Genomic DNA, 19083 nt, shown 5'->3' on the forward strand with positions numbered 1-19083 from the left:
TTTTTGGAAGATGAGTGACTAAGAGACCATTGATTTTTTTCCCTTTTTCCCCAAATCTCATATGTGTCCTTTGCCTGGCATGTGTATCTCTGAAGTGTAAAAATAGTGCACTACTTTGCTTTTTGCATATTCGAAGAGCAAAAAGGGAGCTAGGGAAGAAAAAATACTGGGATATAGCTAGATTTATCCCAAGGCCCAGCAAGTGAGGCTATTCCTAAATGATGTCAGGGAGGCTCAGTGCTCAGTTTCAAAGCCTCCAACTATGAGACACATGTTGACAAAGGATGAGGTGATTTCCAGGTAGCAGGTAGCAACTGCTGTGAGAGCAATGGTGACAGGAGTGCTGGTGGTGGAAACAGTCTCTGCACAGGTTGTTACCACCGTTGTGCTTGGTAGACATCTGCAGTAGGTCCCACGGGGAGAAAGAGAAGGGGAGGTGGAAGAAAGCAGTGAATGACTGCCACTCTGCTCTGTTTGGTCATGTCTTTTTTTGTTGTTGTTGTTTTTTTGTTGTTGTTCAGTTCAACTTTCAGTAGTAACAGCCCAGACTTTGCAAGACAAATTGCTTATTGTTTCTCTCCTGTAATCCACTACGGGATTTCTGATTGGGAATACGCAGCCTGACTTTCTGAAATGTGCATTGTGCATCCAGGCTTTGGCTGTGACGGACTCGAGTTCTGAGTCACATATAACATGGGGAGGGAGGGAAAGCAGTGGGGCTTGACATAAAAATTAGTAAGTTTTGTTTAAGGGCAGACAGAGATAGTTACATAGCCTTGATAAAAACGTGAATGATATAGTTCACCATGAAGGAGCATGCAAAAGATGAGCATGCCACTGAATGGATGCAGCACTGGGAGCAGGGGACTGTGGGTGTGATTTTGAAGGAAAAGCTTTGGAAATTGTTGTCCATCATGAGTTACATGTGAGCCAATGGTGCTGTGTTGCTGTGGTCTGCACGTCCAGGAGAATAGTCTGTGATATAAGGTGCTCTTTGAGTTTAGTCTGGGATTTAGAAAATATGACTTCCACATATTGCCAGTATTAATACCTTAAGAAAAACTTTCTTGTGTTCAAGTATTAGTTTAAAGAAATAAAAATATGACTGGAAATTTCCTTTAGAAAAAAAATCTATCTCAAGTTTATATGGCCACATAGTGAGAAGAAGCATGGCATCTTTAGAAAGACCCAAATTGAAAGGTATCTTTTTGTATGCAGTAAAGAAATTAACTGAATTGAATTTGATCAGGTAGGATTTATTCAAGCAGTTGTTACAAAACTTTGCATGAATATAAACACATTACATTTATGAAAAAAAAAAAGAAAAAAAAAAGATAAAATATATTTCAGCTTGGATATTGTTCAAGATCTGGTCTATACCCATGGAAGCGGGTGGGTGGCCTGACTGTCAGAGGCCTAAAATGCAGGGTCAGCAAAGGTGATCTACATTATTTTAAATCATTGCACATGCAGTGTGGAAATTTATTTCAGAATTCTTTATACCATAATGAAAGACAAAAATTTAGTTCTGGTTGTTTCAATTTCAGCATAATATTTTACTGGTTGTGGTATCACTTTAAAGCTTAGCCAGTGGCTTTAATTCATCACATGAAAGCTGACTAATCTTTATGTATATTTGTGATTATTGTAGCAGGCATACAATAACTTTGTGTTTAATAACAATCTGTTCCTTTATTTATTTTATTTAAAGATAGGCTGAATCTTGCAGGCCAGGTTTGAGTAACAATAAAAGCCTTTGCAGTTCTCATGCATATCCAGTATCTTACAGAAACACAGAAAAGGTACAGGAGAGAGACACAACCATGTGCAGACTCGCAGAAGTAAACAAACCTTAGAATTTTTACCTGAGAACTAAAAGAAAAACTGTCATGCTTCTGGCTTATCATTCAAAAGATTGAGTGAAATTTCCTGGAAATCCATAAGAGAAGCCTCCCGAATGGGGAAACGTAAGAAGAGAAAAGGGGAGAGTAAGAAAAAAAACAACATGAGTTAACAGAGATCTCTTGAGCAGTTGACATAGACATGAGGTCCTGAATGAATTCAGACCTGGTGCCCGAGGAATATAAAGCCAGATTGTGCAAGGTGCTTCTGAAAATAAGGTTACTTCTTTCCTCTCCAAAATCACTTGGCACCTTCCACACTGGCTGAAATCCTGCCAGTTTTTCTCTCTTTCTTTCTTTCCTTTGTGATTACTGTATCTACTTCCCCAAACTTGAATGAATCAAGGAGAGATGTCTTGATGACCAAATCTCATGCAGCTTTCTTATTACCTATTTAAATGTGGCCAGAGGAGGGAAGGGAGTAGGATTTGCATTCGGCAAATGAGCTCAAGCTCACAAGCCCTTATTTTACTCCTTCTTTATTTGGAGCTGCGTAAGAAGGGTGATTTATTTGCAAATGAATTACTTTAATAATAGGTTTTGAGTTGCACAGAACATGGACTATCTTGACCCCATTTCTGCAGCTGTAAAAGTAAGAGCGTGGGTGTGGTTGCTGGTAGCCGTCCAGGATGATACAGTTCAAGGGGGTGGATAAAATAACATTTACACTTACAGTAACTGCTTAAAAATGTAATTGAATTCTGCCAAATCCTTCATGTTCGTTCGGGGAATCCAGCTCTTTAGGGCTGCCAATACTTGACTCTTCTTACCCTCATTTGCTGCAAGTTCTCTCTTCCTCCCAGATGCATCTTGCTGCAATAACCTCCTCGCGGACTGTGAGGTTCCTCCAGCTTTGCTCTGCAAGTGGTGGGATGCTCCTAGCCCGTCACTCTGCCTGAGCAAGCAGGGGCTCAGCCTGGCCCATAAGACTCAGCAGGGAGGAGGAACGAAATCCCAGAGGCAGTGTTCCACTTACAGCTCTGTTTGTGCTGCAGCAAGGGCTCCTAGGCCAGCAAGGGCAGGCGACTGTTGGATCCTTGAGGAAGCATGTGGTGGAGAAGGCAGAGACCTGGAAGCCTGTGCTCGTCCTGAGCTTGAATTGCAGAAGTGCTCCCAAGCAATGGTAGCCATGGGTACCAGGCACCCTGTCTGACAGAGACCTAAGATGAGGTCTTGACCACTTTGCAGTCTCACAGCTGCCTTTTAAAAGTAGCCAAGTGCTGATTAAAATAGCCTGGTCATCCCAGCTGGAATAAGTACTCTTGGTCTCCCTGTGTCCTTCCTATGACAGCACCCAGTTTGAGGACACAGGGTGGTTGATTCACAGGGACCATTGAACCATCTGTCTGCCCTGCTTACCTTAGGACATCATACTTCATCCTCTTTGGCTATAATATGTTCTTTCAGGTCAGCACATAGTGTTGAATACACAGGAGATTTGGTGTCAACTCTTTGGTGCCTCATTCATGTGGCTAATTACCTTCACTCAGCTAAATAAATAAATAAATAAAAATTAAGCTTTCTACTTTGAATTTGGCAAGGATTTTCAGACTTAAAATCTGGCAGTACTTCACTGCAGTGACAAGATTTGTGATCTTGTCCTTTTTTCTGTTAGCTTCCCATACCTAACAAATTTGGAATATTTCACTGATTTCAAGCAAATTTGGAAGCTGTTAGAAGTCTCAGGGAAGAAAGTTCCTACAAGCTGATGAAAAACTTGACCTGGGTAGAGGAGAGAGACTCAGAGCAGGGAGAGCTCAGACATTATACTCTCTGTTCAGAAACACAGAGTATTTGCAGCGACTGCCATTTCATGTCTAACACAGGGGTCATAAGGGTCATAAGAGACATTGAGACTAGGGGGAGATTTCCTGTGGTTTTGTTTCCCTCAAGACCCTTTCCAGAAATAAATAAATAAATAAAAATCTGTTGTTCGTGGAACATTTTCTTTTTTTTTTTATAAATTAAATTGGTTTTAATTCTTTAAACTTTTTCATCAATGGCATTTTCTTCTGCCCTGATGTCCTCTGTGTCTTTCTTGTCTTTCTTTGTTATCTTCTCCAGATTTTTCAGCACCTAAAGTATAAGTATCAGGTTGTAGGTAGAAATCTATTACTGACCTTAACAGTGCCATATTCACATCCTTACTTTCTCTTCTCTTCAAAACCATCTGGCTTATCTTGCTTCAGCTTTGAAATGTGAGTGTTTCTTGTCATGAACCGCAACTCATCTCTGTAGCTGATAATTGCTAATCTAGTGCCTACCCTGTCCTGCAGACTGAGGTTGGGTTTTCTGTTTCCACAGGCATGCTTGGCACTCATCACGCTATCCCTGGTATCTCATATGGGGTTGTCCAGATCATTCTGTATGACCACCAAGATCTTCTTAGTTAGTACTGAAATTAACTTTTAGTCATCTATAGCCTCAACTGACAATTATTTTGTATTTGCTTCTGCTAATGTAAAATACTATGGTACATCATTTCAACGGGGCACACAAAGCACCCTGATATAGAGAGAGCTTTCTCCCTTTGGAAAGTAAAAAAAAAAATATACACTGGATCATATACAAGAGATGTCAGTTACATCACTGATGAACTGTTTATATGATAGCACTGCAGACAGAATAATAACCTTTTGGAAGAAATCTGTTTGGTTTCCGCAATCTAGTGATCTTCAATAATTCTGTAGTGAGAAAGAAGGTGGTGACTTGCCTGAGGTCCTGCATAGAAAATATGGTCATGGCTGTCCTCAGAAATGCAGATTTTACAATCATATAGCTTTACATTTAATTTCATTTTGAATTGCATTTCCTTTATCAGAAGAATATTCTTTAAAAACTGTGTAGATAAGAAAATCCTCACAGAACAAACTTATATTGTTTTTTCCTTTAAAAGTCTTCAAGTTCCGCAGTTCTTATGGGGAACTCAGGCAATCATTTTTAAAGGAAATTCATTATAAAAAATCTTCAACACCTTTTCATAGGGTATGAGTATTTTATCTTCAAAAGTTTTTATTAAATCCTTGACCGAATTTAAATGTTTCAGACAATGAAACCCCATTCAGTATCAGCCTAGCATTTATAGAATCATGCATCCAAAAATCTGGAAGAGATTGAATAAACCATGCCCCAATCTTTAGTATTTGTAAGTGTGTTTGATCAGGCTGTTGAAGGAAACTTGAGATTATAAAATTGTTTAGACATTCAAATCAGTGAAAATTAATTGTGAGGAAATTTTCCTATGCCCATTCACCAAACAAATTCTATCCACAAAATTTGCCTAAGGTATCATTTGAAGCAAGCATTTACGAGTATATTGTTTTAATTAGGAGATGGCAGTTTCAAATACAACTTTTGAATCCAATCCAAGATTTTCAGTGTACACAAAGTATTTCCATAACAGACTTTTAAATATTTGAGCTTCAACTCTGGTTTGATGAGCTGTTCTAGTCTGGGGCTAGTAAACAAGTCTAGAACTTGCTGAATTTCTCCCAGCAGATAAATCATCATCCACTTACTTTTAACCTTGCCTGGATCCGTCAGTCTGTCCTGCAATCTTTATCTCCAGGATAGCAGACAACGCAGCCATTTCATGTGAACATGGAAGGATTTTCAGTTGTAGCAATAACATTAAAGTGAGCTTTTGGGGAAAAATCCTCCTCATAGCAATAAAAGGGGTCAACTTCCCTGCAGGTAAATTTTCCCAGCAGTATGCATTGATATATCACCTCTGCCGAATTTTAATAGGGATGGAGTGCCTGGTTTTGCATGTAGTAAAGATGTTTGATCTACATCCAGAACATGGATCTGTTTTTTTTAGCTTCCCAACATGCAACAGCTGTACAGGTAAGAGCAAAATAGTGTGTGCATGGACACAGGGCAGCATGGAAATGCCAGCTTTTTTGATTACGTTGCCCGTGGATTTCAATGGTCAGAAAAGATTGTTTCCTCCAGATGGAACATTTTTCCAGTTGCTAAGAGGATATGTGGACATCTGAACATGAAATCATTCCTTGATGTGCTTGGCCTGTAACAATTTTTGCTATTCAGAGAGAGGAGTTTTTTATTTTTTTTCCATATTTTTGGTTGGTTTTGCTCATTTTAAAACTTCTTTTCTTCTTGTGTTCTTCTCTTGACTTCATCACCCCAACACATCTTAATATTTTCAGCTTAAATTATACTTTGCATTCAATACCACCTTTACCATAAAGAAAAAAGCTTTCTTAATGCTATACCAGACAAGATGTCTATTGGTTTTGAGAAGCTCTGTATTCCCCTGGACTTGCAGATTTTTTTATTTCAGAAGGGTCAAAAGAGGGTCTCATGTGCAAAAAACACCAGATGCGTTCCTGTGAGCATGGCAGATACATCTTGCATCTTTATCCACAAACATTTTTGAACAAAAACCTGCTAGGATGCCATCCTAGGAGCCACCAGCTCTCTCCCTCTAGTCAGGAGCTTCTGGTCCCTTCTGCTTTTCTTGGCACCCATACCAATACCTGAAGCCTATGTGCTATCCCTGAAGATGTTATGATGATGATCACTCCACCAAAATGCAGATGAGTTTTGATGCACAACAGGCTGGGAAAAAAAAAAAAAAAAGAGTCTAATGAGACAAATCCAATATCATATGTCTGGAGGTGGGTACCAAAGAGAGATGGAGAGGGAGGCAGGGAGGGAGGGAGGAAGGGGGTTATCTGAGCTGCAAGAAGAGCTGAGAAACCAAAGCTGACTCAGAAGTTACTGGCCGAGCCGCCTCCAAGTTTCACAGACTTTTTCGCAGCAGCAGTGGGCAGCAAGGCTGACCTTGCAAATTGTGCAAAGTCTCGTCTGAGCAGTGAGTCTTGCTGGCAGTGGAAGACACTGCTGGTTAGTCTTACTCCGGCTGACAGGATCACTGCTGCACTGACTTCTTGTAGTTGTAGCGAAGTCCTTTCATCCCAGTAAGATTAGCTCTCTGGTGGGCTGGGTTTCTCTTCTTGGTGTTCTTTGTGTGAACATCAGAAAGGTTTGCCCTTGGTTTTTCATTGCAGTACTGCCAGCCTGGTTGTTACACGGCACTTTTAAAGAGCTATTTAAAATCTCAGCTGACTAAAAAGGAAGGGGGGGGGGGGAGGCCTGTTTCATATTTCCCCACACAAAATATTATGTTTATCCTTCACTAGATAAAAAAACATAAAATCTTTGTTTTAATGTGGGTTGATTCTAGCAGGGGAATTATTTGGATTTCCAAATTTACAAAGCATTCTTCCTGAGTGGTTAACTGTTCCCATATTTGTAAAAAATGGAGGGGAGAGGAAATTACCAAAGAGGTTTTGAAAATTACCCTGGACATTAATGTTTTTTTTCTGTTTGGTTTTTCTTGTTCTAATTCTAATAAAGGTTTCTCAAGTCACACTGCTGTGCCACTCTCTTCTAAATGTCTGCTTTGGAAATAAGAACAATGTTGGGAACAGTTGCATGGTGTTGGTCTGTTTTGCATTACAAAATGTTTTTGTATCATAAAGCTCTGAACCAGGTCTTTACCTTCATCATTAAACATGAAGGGATAGAAACTCAGCTGGCCTAACTTGGCTTAGCTCCATGAATTTCACTGCTGTGGACAAGTTAAAGACTTCACCCTTTGCAATAAGATTCCTCCTTACAAGATTTATTTGCTTTGGTTATGTAAATAATCCCTGAAATACAAAAATAATTGTATTGGTTCAGCCTCTGCTAACTCACGGGAGAAATCCAGCGCGAGGCAAGATGCAAAAGCCATCAGCGCCCCAGCCGCAGCAGTCTGCGAGGGGCAGGACAGCACCGTGCCATGTAGCTCTGGGATGGCTGTAAGCAAAGTTCAACATCTGCTGAAGGAATGCGCAGGTAATTTAAGCACAGGGCTCTGTCCCCAGCTCCTGGCCACCCTAGCAGAGGTAGTCTGCTGGCTAGGCGTAGTGGGGACCCCCGTGATGATTGCAGCGGTGGTGGTGCCTGGATCCGTCCAAAGCGTGCTGGTGCAGCAGCAGCAGGGTCACGTTGTGCATGGCCCCAAACCAAGGCAGCTTGCTCCTAGAAACATTCTGCTAGGAAAATCTACTGATTTATTTATGAGGTTATACCAACCAGCAATGCAGTGTTGGCTAAAAATAACCGAGGGCCAGCCTTGCAGGCTGGTGGCCATCACCTTGGTCATTTTGTCAGAGCTGGAGCTTGATTTTGATTCCTGCTCTGCAGCTCTATATGCTGAAGGAGTGCCATATTTTTAGAGAAATGAAAGTAGCAGAAGTCAAGGAGAGAAGCAATAAGTCCCTGAATACCTAGCTTGACATTTACTCATGCCATTAGGACCCTTCAGAAATCTCCCCTAAACTTTCTCATGCATTTACCCACACAGAAACCTGGGGTGCTCTTCTATATAGCACACTTCCCTTATGGGACCTATTAATTTACTGCTGGCTTCTGCAGGATATTTTTTTTTTGTCCTGTTCTATCTTTCTTTAAAACCCAGCCCAGCTGGGTTGCAGTAGCACCAAGAGTCCCAGCAGAGAGCTGTAGAGCAGTCCTGAGGAACTGGGGTCTCTGCTGAATGGCTGGAGGTGGTGCAGGCATGAAGTCCTGGAGCAAGTGGACAGATGCTCAGACTTTATAACAGAAAAGGAGAAAACATGAAAAGTCATTATTTGGGAAGTCTGGCAAACCTACTGTGAGGCTCTTTGGAAGGGATGAGGTGGTGGCTGCAGAGGTTGTTGTTCCATGAGCTAAACCAAGGAGGCAGGAAGCTCCCGTCAAATTGGTTTGTGGTAGAGTCCTCAAAGTGAGTTTCCACCTCATCCTGTCCTTTCCTAGCAAAGAAGAAAAATGTGCATCCTTTTAAGTGGTAATTTGGAAAAAATATAAGCAAAGTCTGTGTAAGCACGCACTGTAGAAGTGCTGCCTCTTTTTGGCTCGGGGTGTCTGTTTTTCTATGCATGGGCTTCTGCGCTGTCAGCAGGGGAAACACACCCTGCTCAGGATAAAATCCAGCCTGAAGTCAGAAAAAAAGGAAGGCAGTTTAGGAATGTACCCATCAATCTCAATGGCACGGTCATTCTGACACTTGATATGGAGATTTTCTGATACGTGCTGTAAATAATTCATGCTCAAAAGTGACTGCATAGGCTGGTAGTTCCAGCCACCAGCCAAGGTCTTCTACTTTTCTATAACTGTGGTCTTTCTCCAAGATACAGAAGTACTGTTTTTTCACAGCTAATATGTATGTATAACATATATAACTACATTTTTTGTTTGTTTGTTTTTTAAAGGTTTGTGGAAGTAGTTATATTCCTATATCAGGAAATGAACTACACTGGCATGGTCCGAACAGTGAGGTAGCCGTGCTTCTCTCATGCTCAGGGCAGCGCAGTGGGTGGGAGAAGCCCTTGTACCTGCGGGAAGAGCCCTGAGCAAGAGCTGGGCCAGGCTGGGGACCGGCATCAGGAAGGGGATCATTAGGTGACATCTGTAGGAGGCACTGGAGTCTGTCTAATTCCACCTCATCATACCTGATTTGCTGCTGCTCTCTTGTGCACGCAGTGGTGTGTTTTTCTGAGGAGCTTGGACTGCAGGCTTTTTCCTTCTTGGATTCCAATCTACCTGAGAGCAGCTCAAGCTTCCCTTCTTCAGATCCCAGGTCCTCTTCTCCTGCACCTCAAAGCACTGCACTTGCGTGCACAAGGTTGGCAATGGTATTTGCTTTCTTCCAACCTGCTAAGTGCAGAAACTTGTGGAATTACAACAGCTGAAAGAAGGAAACCAGGGCAGCACTGACACTGATGGGTATTCCTGTGAGCAAGGCCCATGGCTGCTACCTTACTTACTGTACCTGGCAGCACTTGGACAACTTTGCTTTCAAATTGCACGCTTGAGATTAACAGAAACTGTGTAAGTGCTCTGTGCAAGCTTAAAGCACCGTACCATATGGCGTGTGACAGGATTTAAAACCCAAGAGCTGTTTACCTTGTTCCTGAGATACTTTTTAATTAGTGCATTGATTTTCTTTTTGCATTTCAGTGCTGGGTTTGTTTTTAAAAACGGCCCAAATATGGAACCCATTGACTAGATAAGCCAGAATCTGTTTGCAGTTGATGGAAGGAGGTAGTTGAAAGGAGTGGATTTTCTTCCTTTCATTACCAAGCTCTTTCAGATAAGGCAGTATCTTCTTAAAAGCTCTTTAAGTAAATAACCAAATAAGACATTTTAAATGAAGGACTTCATAGAAAATCTTGAGAGAGCCTTGTTCTCTTTCCTTTCAATTAACCCTGTAGAGTTCACCACAAAAGTAACCTGGTTTGATGTAGCTGCTCGGAGAACAAGGCACAGATGTGCAAGCACAGCCACTTCTCTCACGTATGCACGTGCAAACCCACAATCGCACAGGGAGTCTGCAGGCAAAAGAAGCCTGTTATGACAGTATAGGAGCACAGGTTTTTGGTCAGAGGACTCTCCACTTTTGATTCCTATGTGTCTTCTCTGTGGCTTAGGGAACTAGTTTCCCGGCTTATTTATATAAGGGACTTCAGTAAAGAGCTCACAAAATTAATTCAGACAATTTACTGCCTTGTTCTGCAGAACAAATGGACTCAATGGATTTTTATTTTAGCTCAAGCTCTTTTTCAAGTCTGACCAAATAGTTTGGGAATGTCGAGTTCTACGTATGAAATGTTGGTTGTGACCAATTAGAAGTGCATAATACTTTTTCTGTTCCTATTTTGGATGAACTTATTAACAGGGCAAGGGCAGTCTTGTAGGTCTCTGAATGTCTGGATGTCAGCATATATTAATCTGTAGTTCTCTCACATCACCATGACCATGGAAACATGGACTAAGTCTAGTCTGCACATTTCTTTTACCAACATTGTTTCATGACGAAGAACTCTACTGAAGATGCAGCTCTGAGGTCCTTATGTTAGCTTGGCTTCTTTTCCTTCTCCACACAGGGGTAAGTTCTACTGCTAAAAGCTTTATAACTGTGCCTACAATCTCTCAAGAGCTCTCTCTAATGGTCCATACAGCCTGGCACCCTATGTTCAGAAATGGGTAGTAACAAAGGGCATTGGAGGGGGTAAAACAATGGTGCATAGAGTACCACAAGGCACCTTCAAAAACCTCTCCAGGTTTGGGAATTCTGAGCCACAGGCTGCATATAAGCTGTTACCTCTAGGATCTATAGAAGACTAAAACTCTGTGGTTCTGATTAGTTAATATTTTGATCAAGGTGGGCTTTGGACCTTTTGGAGCGGTTGGAAATGTATTTCCTTGTGTTGAATTTAAGCCTTGCTGCCTGGTAATGTGATTGATTGATGGCTATTTCCTCTGTGTTAAGGAAAAGGGAATAATCATCCCCTGTTCCTTTTCCCTATGTCTTTCGTGCTTTGATAGACCTTCATTATGTCTCCTGTGCTGTCCTGGTATCTCTTGTAGCCTCCTTCAGGAAAAAGAAAAAGAAAATCTGAATATATACATAGACAAATGCAGTGAGAGAAAATTTTCTTCCTTAAATAATTTTTAATATTTCATACTGCCTCTGCAGAGCCCTGTGTTGACATTTTCTCCATGACCCTAACATCTTTTTTTTTTTTCCTAAGAAGTGATGGCTACTTTAGAGCTTGTTACAGGCACAGTTAGGGTAATTTTCTCCCTCTGATTTCTCTGATCTTTTTTCCTGTTGATATTTGTGAATTTTCTGTCAACAGTTTAATAAATGTATTTGAGAAGTTCATGATCTTCATTAAGAAGTTCTTGGTCTGCAGATTGTTGCAACTTTATGAGCGAAGATAAAATACAGAACATGTGTTGGATTAATTATGCAAACTACCCAATCGAGCTACAAATTGGCACATAATTTAGGACTGACTCAAGCACAATAGATTGCTAGTTGCATAATTTATGATGCTAGTGGAATTGTTTAATGCAGCTACTAACCACAGAGGGAGCATAGAGTGTAAACTCTCTTCTGACAAATCTGTGTGCACCTGAGAGAAATATGGTCTTTAAACAGCGCTAAAGAAACAGGACCTGGAATATTTGAATGTGTGTAGAGAGAAATCTTGTGGGGCATGGCTGTGTTGCTGAGCCATAATTGGCTCCAAATGCATAACGTAGGGGAAAAAAAATCAGCTTCTAACTTTTAGCAAATTTTTTTTTTTTTTTCTGACATTTACACACAACAGTTTGAGCCCTAAATACAAAGTAATTTAAATGAATATCGACTATTGAACCATGGGTTTTTACATGTAGTTCTGCATACAGAGAAGCAGTTATTAGGCTGAGGAGCTGCGTGAAATAGTTGAAGCTGCACGCTTCACCGCCGCCAGGTTAATCTGTGCCACTCACCGTGCATGTGCAAGAATTCACCAGGCTTTGTTGCAAAAGTTATTGCAGTGACCTTGCAAGTAGCCAATTAACTCTACTTAAATACTTACTAATGGGCAGAGAACAAGCGTAGTGCAAACTAAGGCTGAATCTTCAAATGCTGTTTTGCCAATAATTAGGCTCAGGGCTCCAAGCACTGACCTGCTATTACAGTTTGCCTGAAAACCCTGACATTTTTTCCCTGACAAAGGTGCTATTGAATGTGGGGCTGTCATGGCAGAGCTGCAGTTGCATTCATTGACAGCATACCCGGGGGTAAGAGACTTGAATATATACAAGGTGTAGAAAATACTTAATTTACTTGTTAAATCAGTTCCCTATGCTGTTTCACATCAGCACAATTCTTTGCCAGCTGCTACTGTAGGTCCTGCTAAAGCTTCAGGGAAACGGTTTTGTTTTGCTCCTGTTTTTACAGGTTGGATGTTAATTTTTGGCATGTTTCAGACAGTTCAGATAGAAATCCCTGGAAATGAGCAGGAAGGAGCCTGTGTGAGCTGACCTGAGCTAGTAGGTGAGCACAAGCTGCTCTTCTTCATCTTCTAAGTGCGGAAACAGAAACAACCCAGTGCTGCTTTCATTTATATGTCTAGCACCAGACCTAGGGAGAAAAAAAAAAAGTAAAGCATTTTTAATCTTCCTTGGATAGGAGGTGTGTGCCCAGGCTTTCTGGTTCAATATATCACAGTAGGGGCAGGCTGTATGTAACACATATCTTTTCAAAGTTGTATGACCTGCTTTTCTGGCTGCCTATTTTGCTTTGCGTCTATGACGAGCGAAGGACAAACTTCCCTTAACATGTGAAACCATCCCAAAATAGAGACACATTCATCTTCAAAGCCAATACAGAGAGCTGACACAGTTAGTCCATACATGCATGCAGCAATAAAAAGCCAAGAACAGAGACAAGAGGCTTAGACACAGTCGTGGTTGAGTTATTATTAGTTAAAGACTCCAAAATTTGGCTTAGAAATCTCTGCGCTACCAGCTTTCTGTGTTTGTGGGCAAATCATGTACTTTCCATGTAGCAAGTTCCTTCTTTGTAGAGAAAGGCTTTAATTTGCTTCCTTTTCTGTGCTTTCTTTTACTGTGTGTTTTCACATTGTTTGCATATAGTGACTGCTTAGGATAAATACATTTTATGTCAACACAAGCCTTGTGCTTAATTATATATGTAATCTAGTTGCCTAGACTGTGAAAAGCTTTCAGGAAAACGCATTGTGATATCATAACAGAAAAAATAAATACCTGTAAATTCTCAATTTTCCTATCATTTCCAGATGTTTCTTGATTTATATCTATGTAACCATTTTACTTGTAAAGTAGCCCAAAAAAGGTGGACAAGTACAATGTTCTCATCCTTGGTACTTACAGGCAAAAATAATTTCAACCAGTCAGTCAGGAACATGTTTGTCTTTCAGGATCTGAAACCAAACCCTTTCAAACAGATTACATGCCAAAGTTGCTCAGACATTGCTGCCAGGCTTTGAACCACTGGAGTTGGACCTTCATTTCTAAAACCTTCCCGTTTTGGGGACGTTGTTCCAGTATGGACAGGCAAAGCTGGGAGCAGGATGCTCTTTGTCTCTCTTTAGAACCAGATGACCAGGAGGGAAACCTGCTTTCAAAAGCAAAAATTAGTGGAGATGAAAACTTTTTTGCCTCAGAGTGTGTTAACTGGCTCCCAAATCATTGTTTCAAATCTGCTCAGGAATAAAGACTCACTTAGCTTGGATTCACATACTTTAGCTCATTGTAAAGATAGCAGCTGTCTTTATTTAGCTTAAATTTAGTTGTGGATCCAAGCTAACCTGAATAGTGTTTGCAAGGTTGGATCCACCATTCTTCTGTAACTTAATCCACACCCTGTGCTTCAGGAGAGCAACGCATCAAACACACCACCAGGGTGGCCTCATCTGCTTATTACCAATTAAATACCCCTGAAGTCTATTGAAAGAGTTACTATGATTTTTTTTATTATTTTTTTCCCCTAAAAGATTGGATTGGAGGAAAAAATAAAAAACACAGGAAGAACATTTCACAAAAGCAATGTTCCATCCATGTGTTTGCATTTACTAACAAAAATAACATTTATGATGACAGTGACATAGATCCAATTGCAGAGGTTGGAAAATAGTTTACAAATAAATATTTGGTTTTGTTAAAAAAAAAAAAAAGTTAGATTTTTGTTCAAGCTATTGTTCTAGGAAACTTTAAGAATAAATTAAAACTATTAAACACTTTCCCTTGTCTTTCAGTTTGTTAACATCATCTGAGAGGAATTCCAGCAGTCATTGTTTCTGAAAACTAAAAAATAAAGATAAAACATATTTGAAAATATTAAGATACCTTTTTTGCTTGATGAAAACTAACATATATTTTAATTGAAATGTGATTAAAATTAATTATAATCTAATTAAAATTCATTAACTCGGGTAATTAAAATTTTGATTATATGCATCAATACTTTACATGCATTGCCTGATGAATGAAAGACAAACGTGGCATTACAAAGAGATAACTCAATCCCCATGGTGTGTTGAAACAGCTCTGCAAGTGCATATGCAGACATTCGGTCAGGTCTAGCAGTAGCCTGTTGTGCTGACACAGAGCCCTCAGGTGTCTTGCTGTTGTGAATTGTCTCATTTTCAGCTGTTTTCCTGTCTGGGAGCATGTTCTGCAATGTCAAAGTAGCTTGCTGGGCCTGATCCACTCCCCCTCTACAGAGCTGCTTCTCCACAGGGGAGGCGATCAGCTTGGGTGGCCATGGGTGAGAAGGAAGAAGAGAAAAAGGAGACATAAGCTATGCAAACAAACACAATAAATGAGAGATAGTATGTTTTAGAAGAGTGTGCATTAAGGTGGAGAAGAAGTGGACGTATCCAGCAGGCAGAAAGAGGCAGGGAGGGATGATCATGTCCCAGGGAGAGCCCCATATGCTCCAGATAGACACCTCATGTAGTGCAGAGGACAGTCTGCCCCTCTGCAGCTGTGGGGTCGATTCAGGAGCGGCCCTGGTAGGCTGCAGGGGAAGCTACAGCCAGCTGTGCTCCGCCTGGGAGAGGAGCACTGCGACATGATGTAAGGGCCCTGCGGGCGAGCGCGGTAACCAGCAAACACGGGAGATTCCTCAGGGCTCCTGTTGTTGACAGGTCTAGCTAGAGCATAAGGGAATGTGTTGTTATTCCAGGAAGCCTTAATGATTTTAGCAGTTGGCTTCCAAGGAACCTGTTTTTTTTTTAATTTTTTTATTTTTCTGCATAATAATTGCAGCTTTCCTGGGATGTTATGAATACATTAGATATGCTTTGATAAATTGTTTAAGGTTTGATTTAAGCTGTCTTTCTTTTTACTCTAGTGTGATCCATTGCTTAATTCCAAATATTCCACTTTCCTATAGCAATTAGAAGATTTTTGTGTAGCATCTGTGTAATCTTATACAAGTGCCTAGAGCCAGACTGCTAAGTCTGCTCCGTTTCCTCTAAACAAAGGTTTCTTCCTGTGGAGAAAGGAACTGCTTTTGCTTTCACTGTGGATAAGAAAGGTGGGGGGAGATACACATCAACATGTATACATCCCATTTACACATAATGCTATATAAAATGTGTGTTCCTGAATATATGATAAAAGAACATGTGTATATTGCCAGATACTCGAAGTCTGGGTATAAATTCTGTTTTCCTTCATGTGTTTTTGTGGTGTGTCATATGTGTCTGCGGTAGATACAGTCATAGAATTGGCCCAGCCTGTACTTTGTGTTGTTGTCACACCGATGTTTTTTCGGCATTTCTTGCAAATGTTCCAGACTAGCTCTGAAATTCGGGGAAATTTGTTATGGTAGATTGCTCTTAGTTTTAGCATTTTTAGGTCCCAAATAAACCTCAGCAGCACGTTCCTGAACATCAGGAAACACTTTGGCTGTGTGGGTGACAGAGCCCTGGCAAAGGCAGCCCAGAGAGGCTATGGAGTGTCCTCCTCGGAGGTCTTTAGAAGCCACCTGGACGTGGTGCTGGGCAGCCAGCTCTGGGTGGCCGTGCTGGAGCAGGGCTGGGACCAGGTGGGCTCCAGAGGCCCTGCCAGCCTCAGCCATCCTGTGGTTCTGTGATTCTGTTCCAAATCAGAGCTGTTTTCGGCCTGCTCCCATTTAGAAAGACTTAACGAACTCCTACTTTTCAAGTACATCTGTCATTCCCATAAAAAGCACTAAGTAAAGGAATGAAAATTGTTTTCTAGGAAGAGTTGAATCCTCAAAATACTTCTGTCTGTTGCTATATCTCCTGTGCTGTTGCTGCCTGGGTTTGATTTGCTTAGGACTAATGGCAGGCCTTCCAACACGATGATTATTCATGTGGAAGTCGCTGCTGCTTTCAGTCTAGCAGAGCTGTGCCGGGCAATTCCTAGGGCCTGGTGTAAGCTTCTTCCTACTAACTTTTTAATTATCTTAGCAAGGCATGCCGTGCATTTAATCTAGCTCAGCCATCCGCTTGGATGACTCACAAAGTTGAATTTGCTGAATTGGAAAGGAATGCGAAGCACCCAGATGACATTGGCACTGCGCAGTGCTGGGGGAAGAGCTCCAATGCAACAGGAAACCAGTCCATCTGGTGCTTTTCATCTTGGTCTGCAAATAAGCTCCATGGTCTCACTGCCCGTGCCTGTTCGTATGAACCTGCAGCCCTCAAATCCCTATCCTGGCTGTGTCAGTGCAGTCATGCCCCGTTGAGGCCTATACATAAAGTTTGCAGAGCGAGTGGAAATGGCCTGACGCAGATCAGAATGAGCCATGCTGCCCCATGGCAGACTGAGGCAAAGGTCTGCTTTCCCCATATACAAGAAAAAGTAAGCAGTGATGGGCTGGCAGTATTTGCCTTAGACCACTGTTGTGCGGCCTGTCGTTTGCAGGCCCTGGCTGATCCACAGGACAAAGGAATGTGATAACTGACTTGATGGCACCAAAACAACCTGCCCTCTGGTTATGGCAATGGGAGCACAGCTTTGAGATGGACACTGCCAGTCAGGAAAGTGTGCAAGTAATAATTAAAAGAACAGTTTTGCAAACCGGCCATTTTACTTCCTTAGTGCTAAGAACACTGTTTCACTCCTGCTCTGCCAGCCCCTGAACAATATGGGATACAAGAAGGACATTGGCCTCTCTTCCCATCCCCGGTGTTGGGTTGTCCTTTGATTTTAAAATGGCCGAGAAACACTGCCTTTAAGCATTCAGCCAGCTAGCAGGGAGGGATCCTGCTGGAAATGTGACGCACAATCAGGTTTTGAAAATATACAGGCTGAGAGCTGGTTGTGACCAGCTGATACATGTAAGAGAGCATTACCGTTTGCTGTTTTTAAGTAGTGTTTGATCAAAACAGGCTTGCTAACACTTTTGGGTTCATGGCCGTGGCAAAGATTGATAGAGGTGGCCGGCTGTTATGGGGAGCCATTCCCCGCTATCGTTAGCAGTGCTGCTTTCAGCAGTGCTTGCATAAATCCCATCTCCTCCACGCAGTATCTAGTCAGCTGGTGGTGTTTCAAAGGAGAGCACAAATCTTCTGGCAGGTGTGGGGCAGCAGTGGGGGACCACAGGGAGAGATGGGGCTGGAAAGGGCTCCTCTCCCCGGGTCAGCACCAGGGCTGCTCTGCAGCTGGAAAAATGCGAGGGTAAGTCCAAGTCAGAGAGCGCTGAGAGGGATTCTGTTTTCCAGCTTTTTCTAACCAAAACCCCAAATATTTCTACTTGGAGAACTTTAAAGCAAAATAGAGGAAGAGGTATGTGAGTGTGTGCTCTTCGGTGAGTGGTGGAGCCGCTAAGGGACTTGCCCAGGTCTCCTGTCACTACCTAACTCAAGGAGGAGGCAGTCAGGAGGCCCTCAGTCTCTCCTCTTGAAGTTCTTCCACTTTGTATAAACAATTAACATTTACTAGAAGAGGGGCTGGTGCTCAGGAAGTCTCATCTCTCAGATGACGACCCGCCAGGCTACTGATTCATACACACACGTGTGCTCTCTCTCAATGAATAGTTAATGTTTTATTAAAAGTGGAATGGGTCCAAGGGGATGATTCAAATCTCCTCCCTGGATCCAATGCTTGGCTTTCAGCAAATATGCTTTTTGTTCCATCAGAAATGTCATTGCTTTTACACAGCTCCTTCTTCTTCCCTTCATCTAAATGCCCTTCTTTGTTCCAGTTGATTTTTGTTTTGTTACTGGCCCAGACCCTGCCCTCTTCTTTGCTCCTTGACCCTGTGAGTAGGAGATCTATGGCTCCATTATATTTGAGATCAGCTGAATCTGTGGAAGGGCAGAAGGTACGTTTCCATCTGAGCTGAGCTGGGGAAGGCAATGTTGTTCCCGTCTCCACGCCACCTCCCAGAGTATTTGGGGCAGATTCACACTCACCAAGTCTGCTGTCACTTAACACTTCCCAGAAGCCTGTTTTGGAAATCAGAAGTTGCAGGGTGCCTTCATCCCTTGACTGGACAATTTTTTAATCACCACTGTCTGCCTCTCTTGGGGTGGCTTCGCAGCTGGGGATAGCAGTTCCCCAGAGAGAAACAGAAGCTGAAGACAAGCAAATAACCTCTTCCCTGTGGAATATAACCCCAGCCTAAACCTGAACCTAACCTGCCCCCAGGGCAGGTGGGGCTTGCAAACCCCGCATGCAAGACATTAGGGATTTCCAACTACTTTTCATGACTGTAAGCTGTAATTCAGGCTGTAAGGCTTCAACCTGAGGTTTTGAGAATGTTTCTCTGCCCACATAGTGCCATGAATATACATGCTGCTGCACATCATGC

At 41.9% G+C, this 19083-nt stretch overlaps 1 protein-coding gene and 1 long non-coding RNA gene across 7 annotated transcripts in view; one reads left to right on the forward strand and one right to left on the reverse strand.

Moving 5' to 3' along the window:
• The window catches only part of LNX1 (ligand of numb-protein X 1), a 150120-nt gene that overhangs the window by 31345 nt on the left and 99692 nt on the right, over nt 1-19083 (forward strand). The window contains exon 1 of one of the 6 annotated variants that reach the window (XM_080589283.1): nt 10639-10860. The exons of 4 other annotated variants lie outside the window; for them this stretch is intronic. The gene's annotated coding sequence lies outside the window, so the exon portion shown is untranslated. Of the gene's footprint in view, nt 1-10638; nt 10861-19083 lie in introns of those variants that run through there. One more of the 6 variants, XM_080589273.1, reaches the window with a different exon arrangement.
• Nucleotides 12384-15803, reverse strand: LOC308194019. The gene is made up of 2 exons (XR_013950180.1): nt 13663-15803; nt 12384-12891 (listed from the first exon to the last, which is right to left on the reverse strand). It is a non-coding gene; the product is annotated as an uncharacterized lncRNA (long non-coding RNA).

The sequence above is a fragment of the Anser brachyrhynchus genome (genome assembly GCF_964034855.1).
Source record: "Anser brachyrhynchus genome assembly, chromosome: 4".
Taxonomy (NCBI): Eukaryota; Metazoa; Chordata; class Aves; order Anseriformes; family Anatidae; genus Anser; species Anser brachyrhynchus.